The sequence below is a fragment of the Vespa crabro genome, chromosome 5 (assembly GCF_910589235.1).
Source record: "Vespa crabro chromosome 5, iyVesCrab1.2, whole genome shotgun sequence".
In the NCBI taxonomy this organism is placed as follows: Eukaryota; Metazoa; Arthropoda; class Insecta; order Hymenoptera; family Vespidae; genus Vespa; species Vespa crabro.
In genome coordinates, this window is record NC_060959.1 from 11,450,236 (window position 1) to 11,468,906 (window position 18,671).

Sequence of the window (18,671 nt, forward strand, 5' to 3'; positions counted from 1 at the left end):
ACGCGTTAGAGATCGGTGAAGAATGAAGGACGTTCTGTGGTCAAAGCCAAAGACCGCGCTTCCAGATGTCTACTGACGCGAGAGCTCTGATAAGAAAAATTCAATCTGTTTCTAACGTGTAAAACAAAGAGAAAGAGAGAGAGAGAGAGAGAAAAAGGAAGACGGTGAGAAAGAGAGATTGCACAATCTTCTCTCGCTCTCTCTCTCTCATCTTCGATTAATCCCTCACTCAAAATCGTTCTAACGAAAGATGATTTTAAGCGGATTCTCTGGCAAAATGCAAAAGGAAGCGGGAAATTTACGGGGTCTAAACTACACGTTAAATGCGAGCTCTTTCGGAAAAATTCTCGAGCGGGAAATGAAAGTGGAATTAAAGATCGGGGAGGAATGCTGCTACTGCTGTTGTTGCTGCCGTTGTTGTTGCTGCCGCTACTGTTGACATTGCTGCTTGTCTACAATGACTCGCGAGAAAATGAAAACTTAGCGTTAAATTAGAGCGAAACGGTATCGTCATGCTTTAAACTTAGGACCAACGAATGAGTATATATTAAAAAGAAGCTCAGGAATCGTGGTATAGGAATAAGGAGTGACAGAGTCGATAATACATCATTCTTAAGAAATATACGCTGTCGTCAAAACTATTATAGATATATACGGAGGCGTATAAGTGTGTTACACATATACAGGACAAAGTTTAATAGTCATTGCTGCTTCGTGACTGTTGAGATATTAATAAATGGACATAATTATTTCCTAATTAACCGAGTCTGGACCGTAATTAACGTAATTAACATTCCTAATGGGACTTCCCATGCAGGTCATTTCTTCGAAGATCCCCGACGTATTCGTGGAAAGAAATTTTCAAGCTTCGTCGAAGCACGCGAGCTCTCTTGCTCTCTTTCTCTCTCTCTCTCTCTTCTTTCTTATCTCTCAATAAACTCGTACATTGGCACTCGTTGTCCTGTAGCTCACAGAGAGATCGGCGCGCAGTGCATCTCGAGTGTTACTTGAAACTTTCCTCCGTTAATTAATTAATTAATTAATTAATTAAGGCTCGTCGATATACTCGTAAGTCATGTTGTTGTTAATATATCTCCTTGTCTTTTTAAAGGGAAAAACGTATTGCAACAGAGCTCGTTAAAACTATCGTTAAACGTTACCAAATCTGTCATGAAACACGATCAATTGTTAATCGTCTACAGCCGAGATAAAGCGAAAGATGACTCACCTAAAAGATTTCAATGGGTCTCTTCTTCGATCGAAGAAATTGAAACGTTCGTTCGTTCGTTCGTTCGTTGGCACGTGGCGATTAGAAAATCCTTCGTTCTTGCCGTATGATGGGATGTAGGGTAGTTAAAGGTGGGGGCTTTACAAGTTTCTAAGATCGACGCGACGTCTCCTTCCTTTCCCCTTTCCTTTTTTACTCTTTCCTTCGGTCGTGAATCTCCCGCATTCTTTCCGATTTACAAGGACAATGCTAGAGGCTCGTCAGTTTTCTATCGTTACGTTAAAGTTACGAGACCGGTCGCACGACTCGCAAGATTTCTCGGAGTTTACGTTTGTCTCCCGCGCGTCTATTACGCGTCTTACCACAGTGGAACACAGTGAAAGGGTTTTTCAAGGCGGGAAAAGTGAGTGACACCCACACGCAGCAACAACTTTTGCCCGTGTCGCTCTGTTAATGCAAAAGGCAAGGCCGTTCGTGCGAATAAAAGTTCACTGCGTTATTGCGAAATCTATCGTCTGTTGCAACAATAATGATGTGTAATGAGATACCAGGAGGGATCTCGGAGCAAAACGTATTTCGATTCCGTCCGTAAAGATAGCAATTAGATATCGTTAGGTATTTCATACGCCGCTAGGCGATATAGGCGATACAAAGTGCAATCCTCTTGATCGAATCAATTCCAATAGGTTTCTTCCGAGATCGTTTCGAGCCTGCTTCGTAGCGCAGCAAATGAGATTCGAACGAACTCTCTAGACACGGCATCGTACTACCTATTCGAGTTCGTTCCTATCGAACGGAATAAAAAAATCAAGGAGGTGGATCGGCTCGTTTGAAATAAAAAGCCTGACTCATTTTAACGAGTCAGTCGATGCACTTCGATGAGAGGGAGAGAGAGAGAGAGAAGGATATCAGGAGGAGGAAGGTTCATGCATATGCATGTATCGACGCGACCGCCTTATACGCGACTCGCCAAACTCTCACCTCGCATTGTTTCGTTCCTACACATACACAAGCGCGCGCGAGATTTCCAGCAACCGACTAACATAAGCGAAAACGCAGTCCCTCCCTCTCCTCCTCTTTTTCCTCTTCCACTCCGCGTATAGGAATGCCAACGTAATCTAGCATTTGCGCTCTGGATAGTTCGAGCCAACCCGGTTAACGTAATTGCACGGAATCTTCGGCCGTAACTAATTGCACGGAGGGTAGTACGTAATAAACACGGACGAACAACAAACGACGCGATTCCTACGCGCATTGCTTAAGATTTATTGTGAAAGAAATTTGAAAGCTCTTCCCCTTTTCCTTCTCGTTATATTCGTTTTCTTCGTAAGTCAGCTTAGCTACCTAGTGGATTAATTAATTATGAAAGGCGACGCTGTTACGTGATATCGTAGGAGAGGATCGAAAGATAAGGCGATAATCGTTCGAGCAGAAATTGTTTTAATCGAGAAAGATTATCGATGATCGATGCGAGAAAGCGACTTCGATCCTTCGTTTAAATCTAAACTGGATAAATCTATACAAATGATATACGATGAGGCATCGATTATTAATCGTCTGTCTCGTAACCTAGTCGTTCTGTTTTATTCGCAATGATTATTGCTACTCGTTGAGAGCTTTAATTATTTAAAAGGTTTCAACTACGGAAGAGGAATATTTAAATATATAATATATAGAAAGATCTGAGTTATCGGTTCTTCGAAGAGGCAACATGCGAAAGCTTCGAACGATATCCCGTACGAAAATAAAGAAAAAGCGGAAGCGAACAAACCGTGTGAGTCAGTGTTATCGACCAACGACGGAGAACCATAAAGAACGAGCCGAATTCTCTGATTACAATCACGCAATGAAACAACGCCGATCACGTCCCGTAATAAACTTTTTATTCGACACCCTTACGAGATACACATGCGTTATAAGCTCAACGTGACACGCAACTAGACGTGAGAACGAGGAACACATCGAACATATTTCCATCCTTTTTATTCGATATGAGAAAATGTGTCGTATAATATTTATCAATGCTTTAATATCGTTAGCGAAGCTCCTTATATACGATAAGACGACGAATCTCAATTATAAGAATTTCGAGAGAAAAGAAGAAAGCGACGGATTAAAGACGCGACTTGGGCCATGCGAGATTCTCTCAAGAGCATTGGTACGCTTCGGCTCAAAGTTTCCGACCGAACGATAATCGCTTCTTGGTATGCCGAGGTAATTAGGAACAATAACGATAACTAGTACGGAAAGCGGAACGAACGAGCCATGTTGAAACGGGTAAACTATAGGGACGAAGAGCGTGCAAGTAGAATGTGGTAAGACGATTATGGTGAAGAACTTTACGAGGATGGCGCTTTTAAGATCGATCTTTGGAAATAATCTATAATACGTAGGGACAACTTTTCCTGGGATAGTCCTATCACGCGAGTCTCATTTTCATGACGAATGCTTGTACAAAATCAGTCCCGTCTTCAACCGATTATTAGTCATTTTAATAAGCGTACGAATCTTCTAATAAGCAATTATTAGAATTTTAATCAATTATCTTTATAAGCGATATATATACTCTGTATCGTCGTTAATTAGTAAATTATCCTTTATCTAGTCATTAGAATTAGTTCGCATTCGATTATCGTATTCCTCTTCGAATCGCTATAATTAATATTATACGAGAGAAGAAGATTTTAATTATATAATCGGTAGTAAGATACCGACGTGTTCTCTTGAAAATTAGGCAACAGACATATAATAGATGAATTGAATCGTGGAAAATGTGTGCCGCTCATTATATATCGGACCGCTTCAAAAATCTCGAGATGGGTAAGCAACGAAACAATGCCATAATAGCACTGTGGGAAAGAGTCCGTCATGATACGTCTTGACGATGGGGTCACATGGCACACGTTTATCCTTCTAAATATAAAACTAATTATCCGTGTTCTAACGTATTCGTACTTTTAATCTCGAAATTGCATAATCATAACAGCTACGTTCCCGGTCCACCGCGCCCAAGATATACGAGTTTAATTAGTATAACGGCTGTTACTTAGAAATGTTCTTAAAAGGCATCTTATGCCTTTTCCATAAATTGAAATTTTTCGAGTATCAAAGTCACAGTGACCGTAAATCGTTTCTACTTTTATTTATTCTAGACCAAAAAAAAAAAGAAAAAAAGGAATTTGCAAGCAACTTCGATTTTAAAAAGAACATTTTCCTTTCAATCGAGATTCAATCGCGATTAATCTCGTGTTATATTAATCGACGAACAATATAAACGAGTGCTCGCTGAGACGCGCAGTCAGCCATCTTGGAAAATAATTAAGGGGGTTCTAGTTTTTTTATTCCCCCATCCCCTACCCCAAAGACATAGACATTTATCTTCGATCGCGACGTGATCTGCGTATTCTCCCTTCCTCCTTCTCCTCTCTCTCTCTCTCTCTTCCCCCCCCCCCTCTCTCTCTCTCTCTCTCTCGCCAAAGTACGAATATTCAATACTGCTCTGCTCGTGTACGAGGACAGGCGCAATAACGTAATTACGTAGGTTGTAATTAAGTAAAATCGACGAGTCCCTAAGCGAATACGATCCCCTCCTATTCTCACCCTTCTTCACCAATCTTTTTTTTTATTTCAGCATATAACTTCTACATGCTTACTAATGGATTTTTAACAGAGGGAGTACTTTGACCTCCGTTCGAGTCTTACTGCCATTCTATATCATACAGCCCGTTCTACCCTCCACGATTCTAACCCTCCTTTCCGTTCCGCGCGCTCTAGCGAACGACTACGACGACGACGACGACGACGACGACGACGACGACGACGCGTCGTAAACGTCCTCGCGGGGTAAACGTCCTCGACAAAAGAAGAAAATACTTGCCGTTCGCGAAATCGATACGAACCGCGAACACGCGGTGATGTATCACCGACACACCGACAATTCTCTCCGACGAGAATTACACGTGAAATTCCAACGAATCGTAATCCATTATATACAAATGTTTACATGTCTATCTACGCTCATACGTATTTTACGGACGCTCGCGTTTGCCAGCGTATTTGCACAGAGACCAACCACGGGACCTTCGGGAATAGAAATAGAATTAAATAAATCGTTGGCCAGTGAAAAGGGTGCTTGAGATACGTTACTATAGTATAGATTCGTTATACGATGAACTCGTTAAACTATCGATCCTCATACGAGTCTCCGTTCGTTCTCGAGAATCCAATAATTGCCTTCTATGACCGCATGATTTGTATACACGCGCGTATACACCTTTCCATTCCTTTATTTATATCCCGGCTCGGGATAGAATAGAGCGATAGAAAGGAAAACGCGATGCATCTAAATCTCGCCGCGGCGATATCTATCGATACGTCCGATCGAGGATGATATTCATCGTATCTCTCTCGTTAACAGCAAACAAAGCTCGATAATTGACTGTCCGTCTCTTTTGTACCATCTAATTTCACAGCGCGTATCGTATCAGCCCAAAGAATTTAATTAAACGAATTATAGAACGGTACGGCATTGCGGGATACGAGAGGTGTATATATATATATATATATATATATCTATATCCTATATGTCGAGAGTAATCGATAAAGTGTCACCTATGGCAGCATATATATCATATTTAAAAGAGATACACCATGGGTATTATCCATTGGAATTTGTTGTCAATATGATAGGCGTGCTTTTTTGAAAAGTCCATCAAACGAATTTCGAATTTAACTCAATTTATAAACCTTTCTCGAATATTTAATACTCTCTAAGCTTAGCGCAAACTACCGAGAGAAAATATAAAGTGAGTTGGTTTGACGGAACTATGCGTTCAGGAATCCAGTTAATTAGCAATTCAAATTCGACGAGTATCGATCGCACAGATCGTTGCATCTAACCCAAGTCCATCGACCCACTAAAAGCGATCGACTTTTATTTATATTTTCCTATCGCACAAAAATTCGGATTAAAACGATAAATTGTTATATCGTTTTTCGTGCTCGTTTTAGAAAGCGCATCCTCGAGTACGCTTTCTCTCATGAATTCGTCGAAAAAGCCGGGCGCAGTAAACACTTGCTTAATACTAACGTGGCCATTAGGGTCGTTGAAAGGCAGTAAGCCGTGATTAGAAATCTTCGTAAGCAGAGCGTAATATACCACCCGTTATAAAGCCCCGTAGAAAACTTCCGAAGGCTTCTTCTCCGTCTTCTCGTTTGAAAGCGTCGAAAAAGGACATGTTGAATTTAACCCCGTAATTCTATGCGACAATCTTTGAATTCTCTCCTAAAATGCAACTTGAGTGTCGTCGAGCTTGCGAAATTCAGTTTTAAATGGTCGCTGCATTGCACGCACGTTTCTACGTCTTTTCTTACGCATTATTTTCGCGCAGCTTAATTAACGCGTCCTTGCATCCTACAATAATTACTTTTTCCATTTTCTTTTCTTTTTTCTTTTTCTTTTTCTTGCCATAAAAGATCCGTCGTGATTTTATTATCCCTTATTTTATTATCCTACAAATACACTAACCTACACAAATATAGTCTCTCTACAGCTTCAACGCAAACTCTTTCTAAAAATACCGGCGCGGTGAATAATGAAGGTACACCAGTGCACTTTACCATGTATCTACACGTATATAGGTACGTACGAGTAGAGAAAGAGAAAGAGAGAGAGATCGAACAAATCGTTGAAACTCGTGCGTGGTAGATTATTCAAAGCGTCCTATAAAAGTATAAAACTCTTTGCGGTCTTTCAAGTGTACTGCTAGCAAAGGATATACGCCGTTTAAAGCGATTAGAAACCATATAGAAATTTGATTGCTCGCGATTCTCGCTCAATATCACGCAGAGAAATCTTTTAATCGTACAAATCAAACGGATTTTCATAATTATATTTACTGCTGCGTGTCTAAAACTTGCTATTAATTGGAATTGAATTTTTATTTGAAAATATTATAAGATTACGACCTTCGAAAACTCTTTTAAACAGTTCAGAAGGCTTTATAAACGCATCGATCGTTAAACGAAAAATAAAAAAAGAGAATGAGATAAGGTACGGCGCGTGTCGTGGTTAGGGAAAGCGTAAAATTTTACGTAATTAACGCCGTTATAAATCGAAATCGTTTAATGCGCCGAGGCTCGTCGTCTCGTACCCGGTGGCATATAGAATGGACATATACATAACAACGACGGTCATTAAGCGATGTTGAGAAACGTGAGAGTGCTTGCTGATGCTTGCTTACTGATTGGCGTGTTAATTATATCGCTGCCGATTCGAATTCGCACGTGAGAGTCGTGACTGTTGGTAGCCATTGCGATGATGGACCCAAACAAAAACTGTACGTCGGATAAGGCAAATAACGATAAAAAAGCGAGAGAGTGAGAGAGAGAGAGAGAAGGAAGAAAAGAAGATAATTGATTGTAGAAAAACGTAGGCTTTATCGATACGAAACAATAACATAATGGTATCATTAAATATAATAAACTTTGGGAAATAAAAAAAGAGAGAGAGAGGGGGGGGAGAATAAGGGAGACAAAAGATGAGAAGAAAGAGGGCAATAATGCGCACGTGCCGAGAATAAACGCAATGCATTATCCTTATCGCTCGTGTGTGCGAGCCAGCTTTCATTCGACGCGTTTATTCGAGCCGAGTGACAAATTGTCATTATTTCAGCGACCGCGAATTACGCTGTTACCGCCGTTGCTGATGCTAACGAACGACGAGGACAACAAAGGAAAGCGCTATTATTTTGAAATCTCGCTCTAGTACCCAGCCATATGGCAATTAATGACGATTGGCCTCTTGCGCTGATTGATGCGCGAACGACGTCGTGGTAGAAAAAGTAATGACGATAATAATAATAAGAAGCAGAAGAAGAAGAGGAGGAGAAGCAAGTGGAGGAGGAGGAGGAGGAGGAGGAAGACGATGACCTTAATAATCTGGCGAGAGTTAACGAACAAAATGGCAAAGTGTGGATACTTGTACATACATATGTAAGCACGCGCGCCAAACTACACAAGTATTGTACTTGGCTTTCGTTCCTACGATTGACGATCGACGATTAGATAATCGCGTTGATACTCGTTCATCGTTTGTCGTCGTCTAATACCTTCCCACGCAAACAGTACACACAACCGTGTTTAAACGCGGCTGTTCAGCTTAAAAAGAAAGAACCTTTGTCCAAAGCTATTATCGCGTGTACGAGCGTGTACATCTTTTTTGCCAGAAAATCACTTGATTTTGATTAAACGTTACGTAGATATTTATAGAAAGTCGCGGGAGTTAACGATCTCGTGGAAATCGAAAGTGAAACGTTCAATCGAGACACAGTTTGTTCGAATGCAATTAATTATAGTCAGTTTCCGTAATTATTAAATCACTTTGTATGCACAAGAGTACTTCGTTATCTCGAAGAAACGAAAGCTTAACAAAGTCGATGCAATGGCCGTAGAAAATAGATCGATTCGAAAAAATGTTGCGATCGTATGTAAGGCACATAGAAGAATATTACACGTTTTCGTTTCTCACAAATACATAGTTATCGTCGGTGTTGTCTACTAATTTACCCGTAATGAGTAGGTCGAGAGAGTTTGACAGCTCGCAAGGAACGTTGCTGACGATGGCAAGAGAGAAAGAGAGAGAGAGAAAGAGGGGGCGGGGGAGAGGAGAGAGAGAAAGAGAAAGAAAAAGACAGTAATGACCTAACTGGTCGACCATTGTCTGCGAACTCAAGCAGCCCACGCTCTCGAGGTTGCAGCAGCCAGAAACAGCAGCAACTACTAGCAGCAGCAGGCAGCAACGGCAGCGAGTTCCATTCAATGTGCGAGAAGCGTAAGAGCAGGGCTGAAGGTTTCAACGACCTCGCGGTGCAAATTACTCACTTAAATCGTTACTACGGTGACGGCCACTCTCCGTGGATTTTGATCGATCAATTTTAATCCAAGTTCGCGGGACGTGCCAGGCACAACTTCGTTCCAAGAGTATTTATGTACCCACTCGCGTTACCAGTAGCAAACAAAATTAACGTACGCGACTAAGAAGCTACGTCTGCTGCATTTTATGCACAAAGGAACTAAGTTTTAAAAGGAAGGGGAAGAAAGGGAGAGAGAGAAAAAGAAGAACCGTCTAGAGTATCGTTTCACATCTCGCTGCATTTAAATCACAATAGCTGCTTTTAAGCAACGATACGTAACATAAGTAATATAGTCCGTTGCATACCTACTTAATTATACAAGTTCTCGATGGTAAACATAAACTTGTGCGGAATGAGTACGAGCATGCCTTGAAAAATGTATTAATAGCTAATGAAAGAGAGTACGTTTAACGTTCCCCTTTGGTGCATTCAATGGTTCGTTCTAAGACCGGTCCGATTTATTGATATAATGTAAAGGGCGAACGAATACAAGTCCTATCGAACTTTCAAGCTCGTATAATGCCATTGTTAATCGATTTCTCGATATACCTATGACGTGTGTATGCAACATTTAACGTACTATGTACACATGTACCTATATATATATATATATATATATATATATATATATATATATATATATATATATGTATATATATATACCCGCACGCACGTACATACATACTTATTGTGTATATATGTGCATATATACATATATGTATAAAACCCGGGAAAGCAGATGAAATATTTTCCGACAATTTTGTTGCTAAAGATGACGGGAACAGAGACGCGAATGAATAATGAATTAGGAATTATTCTATCAACGTGATACACGTATGTATCTGATCGTACGCGCGAAAGGTAACAACTACTCGAGGTTTGAAATTAGATATTAATCGTAGAGATTGTCGCAATGTCTGCTACTTAACGAACGCATCATTTGTCATAAGAAGGTTTATTATACGAGCCATAAATCGAGATTGGTATCTTCTTGACCCCCAAAGACCCCGAGGTAGCGGTTCATTCAGGCAGATCGTTTGGAACCTAAGAACACGTATGTCTATTCGAGCTTTCATTAAATCGTAATTCATAGTAGAACGAAACGAGAATCTTCGATAACTACCGTTTCTCCCTAGCATTTGCAATTATATTGGATTATATCGATTCTAAAAGTGGCACATCTCCCTCGTACTTGGCTTCGAGCTTTTCGATCATTCCTCTATCGTAACGAGATTACACGATCGGCAATTCCGTATTTACGAATTAGAAATAAGTTTCAATGATGTTTTAATTAAGTAGCATAGCATATTCGAATGTCGATAAAATATATCTCAATGTTATTAAAGTACTCGCCATTAGTTCCAATAAGAATCTATAAAATATGTCGAAAGATATATTTTTTTTCTTTCATTATATTTATCTATTAATTATCCTGCTCCTATCGGACAAATAATAAAAACGATTGGATTTATAGGATGATATTATTAAAGTGCGACTTTGGTTAGGTTCTCAAAGATATTCCAATTGCCGAAGATAACGAACAGAAGCGCATTCCTGAACGAGGCGTAGGTACCTGCTAGTTTATACGGCGATCATCATCGAAGTCTGTTTCACGGCAGAATTGGTTGTATCGAGACGTTCTAATCGAATGTAATTCGGAGAAGGCGGAAAGATGAAAGAAACGCAAGGCCAGTCTTGGGTCATTGCCGCCGTGCGAGCTCTTCGTCCTCGTATACGTTTTCTCTTTCTCTCTTTCCTCCCGCCCCTCTCCACTGTCTCACTCTCCCTCCCTCTCTCTCTCTCTCTCTCTCTCTTTCTCCATCTTCCTATCCGTATCCGTGCGGTACACGTATCTACTGTGCCGCAGTACGTACGGCACGACGATCACTGTACTTAGAACTCTACCTATCGCCACATACCGGGTGTTCCACGAGCATTCAAAGTTTCCGGAAGTTGAGGAGATTCTTGGAAGAAACGATACGGTATCCCGAGATATGCAAAGTTCATCGAGCAAACGTAGAAAGGACGGAACTCGTATCTCTTTGCTCGAGCAATTTACACCCGTAAGATGACGAAGACTCGGGCAAGATTATGTAGAACCGAACGACATGAACGACTCCTTATCTCTATTCTCCTAGAGATAGAAACGAATGAGATAAAAAAACTTTTACAAGATTACAAAGATCATTCTTTTGATTATACCTTAATGTTTCTTATTTGTTCGTTAATATCTTACGTAAATCACATTTCGTGGATAATAAATAGTTTTGTCGTATTTAAAAAAGATTCTTTATTTATACTCTCCTGTAAAGCTATTTGAAAAATATCCGAATGAAAATGTCGTATCGCTAAGGACTGTTATATACATGGAATTCGTAGTTTTCTTTGCGCGGAAGATATGAGATCCTAAAAGTACTTACTAGAGAGACGAAAAATAAGGAGAGAGGGAGAGATAGTGCCTCGGTAGAGAATACCGAGTAAAGTATAGGTGGTATAGGTATAGTATTACCGCATAAGGCTCGGTGACCGAACTAAGGCGTGGGTGTTAGGCGGCGTTCTCGAAGCTATACACCGAGCACGCATTAAGTGCACCACGGGCATTTGTACGTGAAATAGCGCCTTATGCGCTATCTCCTTGGAAGCTGCGATATATTGGCGAAACTGGACTTGTTCACCGCGTACTCGCGTAGGAGTCCTTTATCAGTGCACCGGTAGGGTGCACGCCCTGCCAATTTTATTTCACTTACGCTCTTTACCAATGGCCTTTCTCCCTTTTTTTTTCCTTTTTTCTTTTTCTCTGCTCAACGCGCTCTCTTTTCTTACCAACGAACACTAAACTCGGATAAGATTCGATATACACTTGTCCTCTTTTACATTCTCGAAGCTCTTTACAATTTAGCTCTTGAATTTACAAAAAAGAAAAAGAAAAAATAAAAGAGAAAAGAAAAGAAATTTACAATCTTATCCGATGTATTAATGTTCGTACCGAGAGGACTAAGCCTTCCTCGACAGCCAAATCCCGTCTCACAGAATGCTCGTCGTTCGTGAATCGAACGTAACAACGATAACAACGATCACGATCTACTTTATTTTCTCGCAGTGTTATTTAATTCGGTGCTCCTATTAACGTTTATATATATCGCCATAGTTGTATTCTCATTGCGAAATTAAATAGGACGAGGAATGTTCTTTTCTTCCTTTATTCTTTATTCGAAAAATCTTATTCTCCGAAGAAATTCAATCTCCGTTCGATCGTTTCGATCTCCCCTGTATTTTGTATCGATCTCGTGCCAGGAGAATCTTTTTAATTAAAATTGAACGACCATGGAACACAGGGTGGAAACCTTTATTTTCCAAGTACGTTCGAGTAATTTAATCGCAAAGATAACTCAGGAAGAATCGTCAGAAGCCAGATTGTAGGTAGGTCATATGTACGGGCCGACGTGCGTCGAACAAAAGTTCTTTATAGATAGCCCTTGATGATACGTCCTGGGGGCAACACCTGCTCGTGATACGCCACTTTACCTTCAACGCAAACCTGCTCGCACGTCTATGTATTATATAATACAAGACCGTGTATTCCTATCCGAGTCTTAGCAAGTACGGTGGTCGCGGTAGTTATGTTGGTTATAGGCGTTATAGAGTCTCTCGTCTGGGCTGGAAGAACGTTGGGGTTTATAATACGGGTACAGTCCGTACAGACATCTTGGAACGTTTAGTTATCATCGACACGGTCGGCTTTCATTTACTTTCGTTGCGTTCTCTCTGCAAAGTTGAAAGAAAAAGATCGGTCGCTTATATCTCGAAAGTTTTCTCTTACAAACGGGAATATAATGTAGTTTTCTTTAATCTTCGATCTTTGAACGAATCGTTAGCGATAGGAAGAGTACATTTCCTGCTGTGCCACGAGGATCGTATCCCGGAACACGGAGTTCCTTTAAAATACAGTAAAACGCGTGTATGACCATGACACGTGTATTACGGAAAAAGAAAAAATGAGAGAAAAAGAAACAGGAAAGTACAGTGTTCTTCGTAAATACGGATCCAAGACTAAATATATAACGCCGCACGATCTTGGAACGATCATCGCGTATGGATTCTAATAAGCGATTCGTTGATAGATTTTCAGTCACGATTATGAACCGATCGATCGTTTGCTTAATTTTTTTTTCGGAAAAGAAAAAGAAGAGAAAAGAAAAGGAAAAAATCCTAAGACGTATTCCCGTCGATGTCGTATACTGTACCGGTAATCGTCGAGGCGGAATCGCGAGTAGGAGACACGCATAGTGCGTATGCCGCATCTAACGAGCGACTCAAACGCAAATCTAATATCTAAAATCTTTCCTTAGTGCTGGCTCTCCACGCGTACGCGTGCGTCTTTCACGAGTTTTCCATCTCTCAAGCTCATTACGCGAATCATTCGTATAGTAATCGGATAAAGAATCGGATAGAATTTCCTTTTAATGCGTTCGCAAACTTTTCCCGTTTAAATCTCGCTTCGAAAACGATCAGAGAGGAGAGTGAATTAAAAAGAAAATTTCGTGGAAATAATCGAACGATCGTGACGCTTATCTTTCACGTTAAGAAAACTCGCGGAAGGTGTTGAACACGTGAAAAAGAGAAATGGAGGGTCTTAGCACGAGCGTGTCGAAGTAAATAAGCCGAAGCTTCGTTCGTTCGAATGCCGTCTCGCTCGTGAGGATATAGCTTTCCATACGTTCATTAAGGCCGATCGTTTCGCCCAAGTCACGCGCGAAATCTTATTAAAAATCGGCTCGCTTAAACACGCCGATTATTATTAGCGTTCGTCGAACATGGAATATATATTAGGTGCTCGCGAGAGCACCATCTCCTTTGTTTCAGATCGATTTTCTCGTCCAAGGAGAAATCTTGATTTTTTCTTTTCCATTCGGAAAAAAAAGAAAAAGAAAAAGGAAGAAGTACCACGCGATATAATAACAATTCATTTAATTCCGCATGTGAACGCGATCCGGAGATAAGACAAATTTCAAGAAATAGAAATTAAGAGAGAAAACAATACCAAAAGTTTTACGTAGTGTCTGAATGTTAAGATGGTCGGTATCACGAAACATTAATTTCATTTATAGCATACCGCAAACACGTCGACCATACACTCTCACGAGTATCGAAGTAACATCAGCTTTCGATACAGCTCAAGCGAGTAACAGTATACACGCTATCGGTATCCAGGCCGTAAGCTCTCACAAATTGCAACAATATTACCAATAATTAATACGCATCCTTTGGTAAATTAAATAGGCTCTTGAAAAACTAAGAAAGAATCAATTTAAGTATACCGATCGACCGAGACCAGCCATACCATTCATTTATATTACTTAACGTAAATACCAATAATACCAGCTCCCTAGAGTTACTCTTACGTGACGCCAGAAGATTAGCGTAGTTAAGCGTTAAAACGTTAAAATGTCGGGAAGAAAGAAACAGTTCCTTTTGCCCCTTTATCTCTCACCTGAAAAGGAAGAAAACAGAGACGAATGGTAGAAGAGAGGAGGGAAGGGGGGGGGGGAGAGAGAGAGAGCATAATCTCTTCAATACATTTTTACATTGAACTTCCTGCTCTCGCGTAAACGCAAGTTCGCTTCAAGGAGCTCACGCCCACCGGTATTCAGATTCGTGACTAGGAACTGGGATTCGCTGACCCATGACTGGCCAACGACTAGATAGGATAGAGTCTCGGTCTCCGTGCAGAAGAGAAGGACGAGAGGAGGTAAAAGAGGAAGACGAAGAGGACGACGAAGAAGAAGAAGAAGAAGAGGAGGAGATGGAGGAGAAGGTAGAAAGATAGAAAGGATGAAGATGGGGAGGAGAGAGGAAAGGTGGTAGAGGACGACGCCCCGTTCTCCACTCCCACGTTCCATAGCACATCGAAAGGAATTACTATATCAAACGGCAGCGTGAGAGAAAGAAAGGTCTGACGTTAATGAAACAACGTTTAGTCACGTCTCCGTGTTAGCTCGCTTCGATTATTGTTACGAAAGGCCAGACGATAGCGAAGAATCGGCTACGTCGAAATCAAACTCTAATCTCCTCGTAATTAGCGATATATCGAATGCTTTCGCGACACAGTGACCCGACCCTATAGGGTCCAACTCATTAAATAGCTGGAGTGATGCGCGCTCTCTCTCTCTCTCTCTCTCTCTCTCTCGTTTCAGTTCTTGAAGCTCCTCGGAAGACACGTTGTCCCTGGTTCGAGCAGAGGATGTTCCGGTAGATAGAATTCGCGAGCTTGTGCATTGTTGTACCATCTCTGGTTCTTTTGTAAGGGAAGAAAGAAAAGAAAAACCGTACTTAAACGTTCCTCCTCGCTCGTTGCATTCAATGATCTCTCGTTCCGCTCGGCGTTTCTCGTATTGTGCTCTCATTTACAAAGCTCCAGCACGGTTCGCCTATTCCGCAAATTTAGCACTCATTTTCCTGCGAAACGTCGAGCCGCTTTCCTCGGCATAAATTCTAAAGAAGTTATGGAAAACCGAGAGAAAAAAGAATTTTTCAAAGAAAAAAGTCGGCTTTATGATATCCGTGGATGCGTTCAAAAATCATGGCCGAGAGATCTTCTCTTTCGATGGAATAGTTTTCGATCTGGAAAAGTGAATGCTAAAGGAGACATAAAGAATGAACGCGTTTTGTACGAGTCCCCGTTGGCGGATAATAAGGAAGAAGAGCTCGGTAGGCGCGCACAAGGGAATAGGCCTATAAATAACGAAATTTTGTAAAAGCGCATCAACATTCCGTACGTCAAGCGAGTCAAGCCGTGCGCGTCTAAAATGTATAAACCCAACGAGAATCGCTTCACGGTGCGCTTCTTTTAATTTTCCGGCCTGTATATCACTGTCGCGTTTTGTTAAGGGCCTACTATTCCATTTGCTCGTACACCACACTCTCTGATTAGTCAGATGCATTCGGCTATAACTACCGTTTTCTCTCTTTCTCCCCCTGCCTTTTGTTCTCCTTCACTTACTTCCCTTGCTCTCTTTTACCCAATCTCAATGCTACGAGTAGGTACTTGAGATACGAGGCCAGAAATTGGCAGTACTTTTAGCCTTTTTTCTTTTTCCTTTTCGCAAAAGAATATTCGCATAAGTTTCCCTTGGAGATTTCTCAAGGAAAGACGGTACGAATAATTAAAAATAATTAATCTAGGCTAAAACTTAAATCAATCATCCAGTTATATTTAGCTTTTGACAGCAACATATGACTTTCTTCTCGGTTTCAGCAAAAAAAAGAAAAAAAAAAAAAAAAAAAAACAGAAAAAAGAAACAAAAAAAGAACAGAAAGATAGGAGGGAAAGAAAGAAAGCGAAAGGCGAAGAAAAAAGATTCATGATCGAGAAAGAGAAGTAAAGAGATCTTCATACTTATGCATGAGACCGTAGGTATAGCAACGGCCTAATGTGCAGTCAATGAATGATTTATAGAACGGTATCTGCTTTTTATTCGGCCAGATTCAGGTTGCCGCGCTTGGGGCATCAGTTGTATACTGTCGAGATTGCTTGCCCGAAGGATTCAAGAGCGATTCCGTGTAATTGCACTAACCGACTGAAAGACGTTTAGGTAAATTCGTTGTTACGTCGGAAACTCGAACGATTTTCTTCCAACGATTTGAAATTGAAAATTTTACACCTTATTTATCATTAAATCGTCGGCTTCGTTTCACTCGCTCGAAGATCGAACGAGATTTCTCACACTCTGTCCATCTATATTACTTTAATGCGTTATTAATGAGTTTTTTTTCCTCCTCTATTCGATCGTCTTATCTCGATAGCGTAAGAAAAAAGAAAAGAAAAGAAAAAAAAAAAACAAAACAAACAAACGTAAAACCTTTCGACGATTACGCAAACGAATTATTTGCAAATAACAAGACTCCTTGCGTAAGGTTGAAATTATAATTAAATCATGCACCACTTTCACGACGAATCGTTCCTCCGTTGACATCGATTATATCGAGAAAACGCGGTCGACGACCCCGATTAGCTAATGTTACAAATACCGAACATCGTAGCGTCGAGCAGCAAATGATTTCATTGAGGACTTCCTTCGTTAAGCACAAAGGGGAACGAACGATTGCCAAAGATCGACTTCGTACTATTTTCTCGCTAGTAATATCCCGTCAACCGATTAAGAATAAAAATTCATTCTTATCTAACTCGTTAATACGTTCTGCTCCAATTGAAAGACTAGTCAACTTGGATGGCCAATCGCTTCATTACGGATCTGTACTTATCGCTCGTCACTTTTTGCAATTATCAAAATGATCGAGATCGAGGCATCCATAGGTGGCAGCAAGTGAGATCCGAAGGTACAAAGAGAGAACGAGATCTTGCTGCTCGAACGGTGACGTTGTAGGAAGCTCGAAACGCATTCCATTAGCATACCTTAACGATAGGCGACCACGCGTAACAGAGTCGCTGAATTACAGACGTCAAAAGATGATTGGCGGCTGCGAGAATTGAAATTATATTTACGTGCCATTTGTGAGGAGCATTTCAAATGTTGGCGCGACGAACGCTCGGAGATCGTTCCAAAAACTCGGTATACCAAAAGGAACGTGATTCGTTAGATCTCGAAGATGTGATTCAACGTAAGAGCGACGAACCCGTCGTTCTCGTACTTTGTCGCTGGTCCAAGGTCACACCGTTGAGTCTCATGCGACATTCACGGATTCGTCACGATCCAGTGTCAACGACCTTCCCTTGCGTTTTTATTTTTAAACAACCGTCATTAAAAGACCGGCCCCGCACTTTCTTTCAACGCTATAATTACATTCCTTCCCTCGAACTTGTAAACGCGATGAAAATAAGTATCTGTGAAAATGTGCCGTTCAATTGGTATAACGATCGCTAAAACGTATATGGATCTTTGATACACTTTTTCAATCTCTTCGAGCATTCGCATCGCATAACATTACACACGTCCTATTTATGTGCCTATGCTTGCAGATGAGTGTGAAACTTTTTTTTTTTTTTTTCCTTTTACTACGTCCTTGTTTCGCTAATAGGTATCCGTTGATATCGAACGAGTTGACGGAAGAATCGATGACATTTATGTTTCGGCAATACTCGTACGAATTCGCTCGAGGTAAAATTCTACACGAAGAAGCGAAAGCCTTCCGGGTAATGCCGTCGCAAATAGCAAAAAGATCGAGTTAAAAGGACGTGGGGACGATGCCATCCGGCAGGTCTCCTCTTCTAATCCAACGGCTTAATACACAGTGTATACTCTTTTCCGCGTCTCATTATTCAATGATGATTACGTGACGAGTGTCGGCGAGATGCGAAACAGGCTCCAATTACGAACACTACGGAAACTGGTTTTCTGCCCAAACGAATGCGTGTCGGGTATAACGCAACGGCTCTACGTATTTCAATACTTGCTGTGGAGTAAAAATAAAATAAAATAAAAGAAATGTCTATGAATAACTTAACCTTAATAATACTTTATATATCGTATATATCAGCCATTATATGCGAATATTCTGGATAATTAAATAAA

The 18,671-nt window shown here is 40.7% G+C and overlaps 1 protein-coding gene across 2 annotated transcripts in view; it reads right to left on the reverse strand.

Annotated features, from left to right (window-relative positions):
• The window catches only part of LOC124424490 (dual specificity tyrosine-phosphorylation-regulated kinase mbk-2-like), a 123,961-nt gene that overhangs the window by 88,072 nt on the left and 17,218 nt on the right, over positions 1-18,671 (reverse strand). The window lies entirely within an intron of this gene.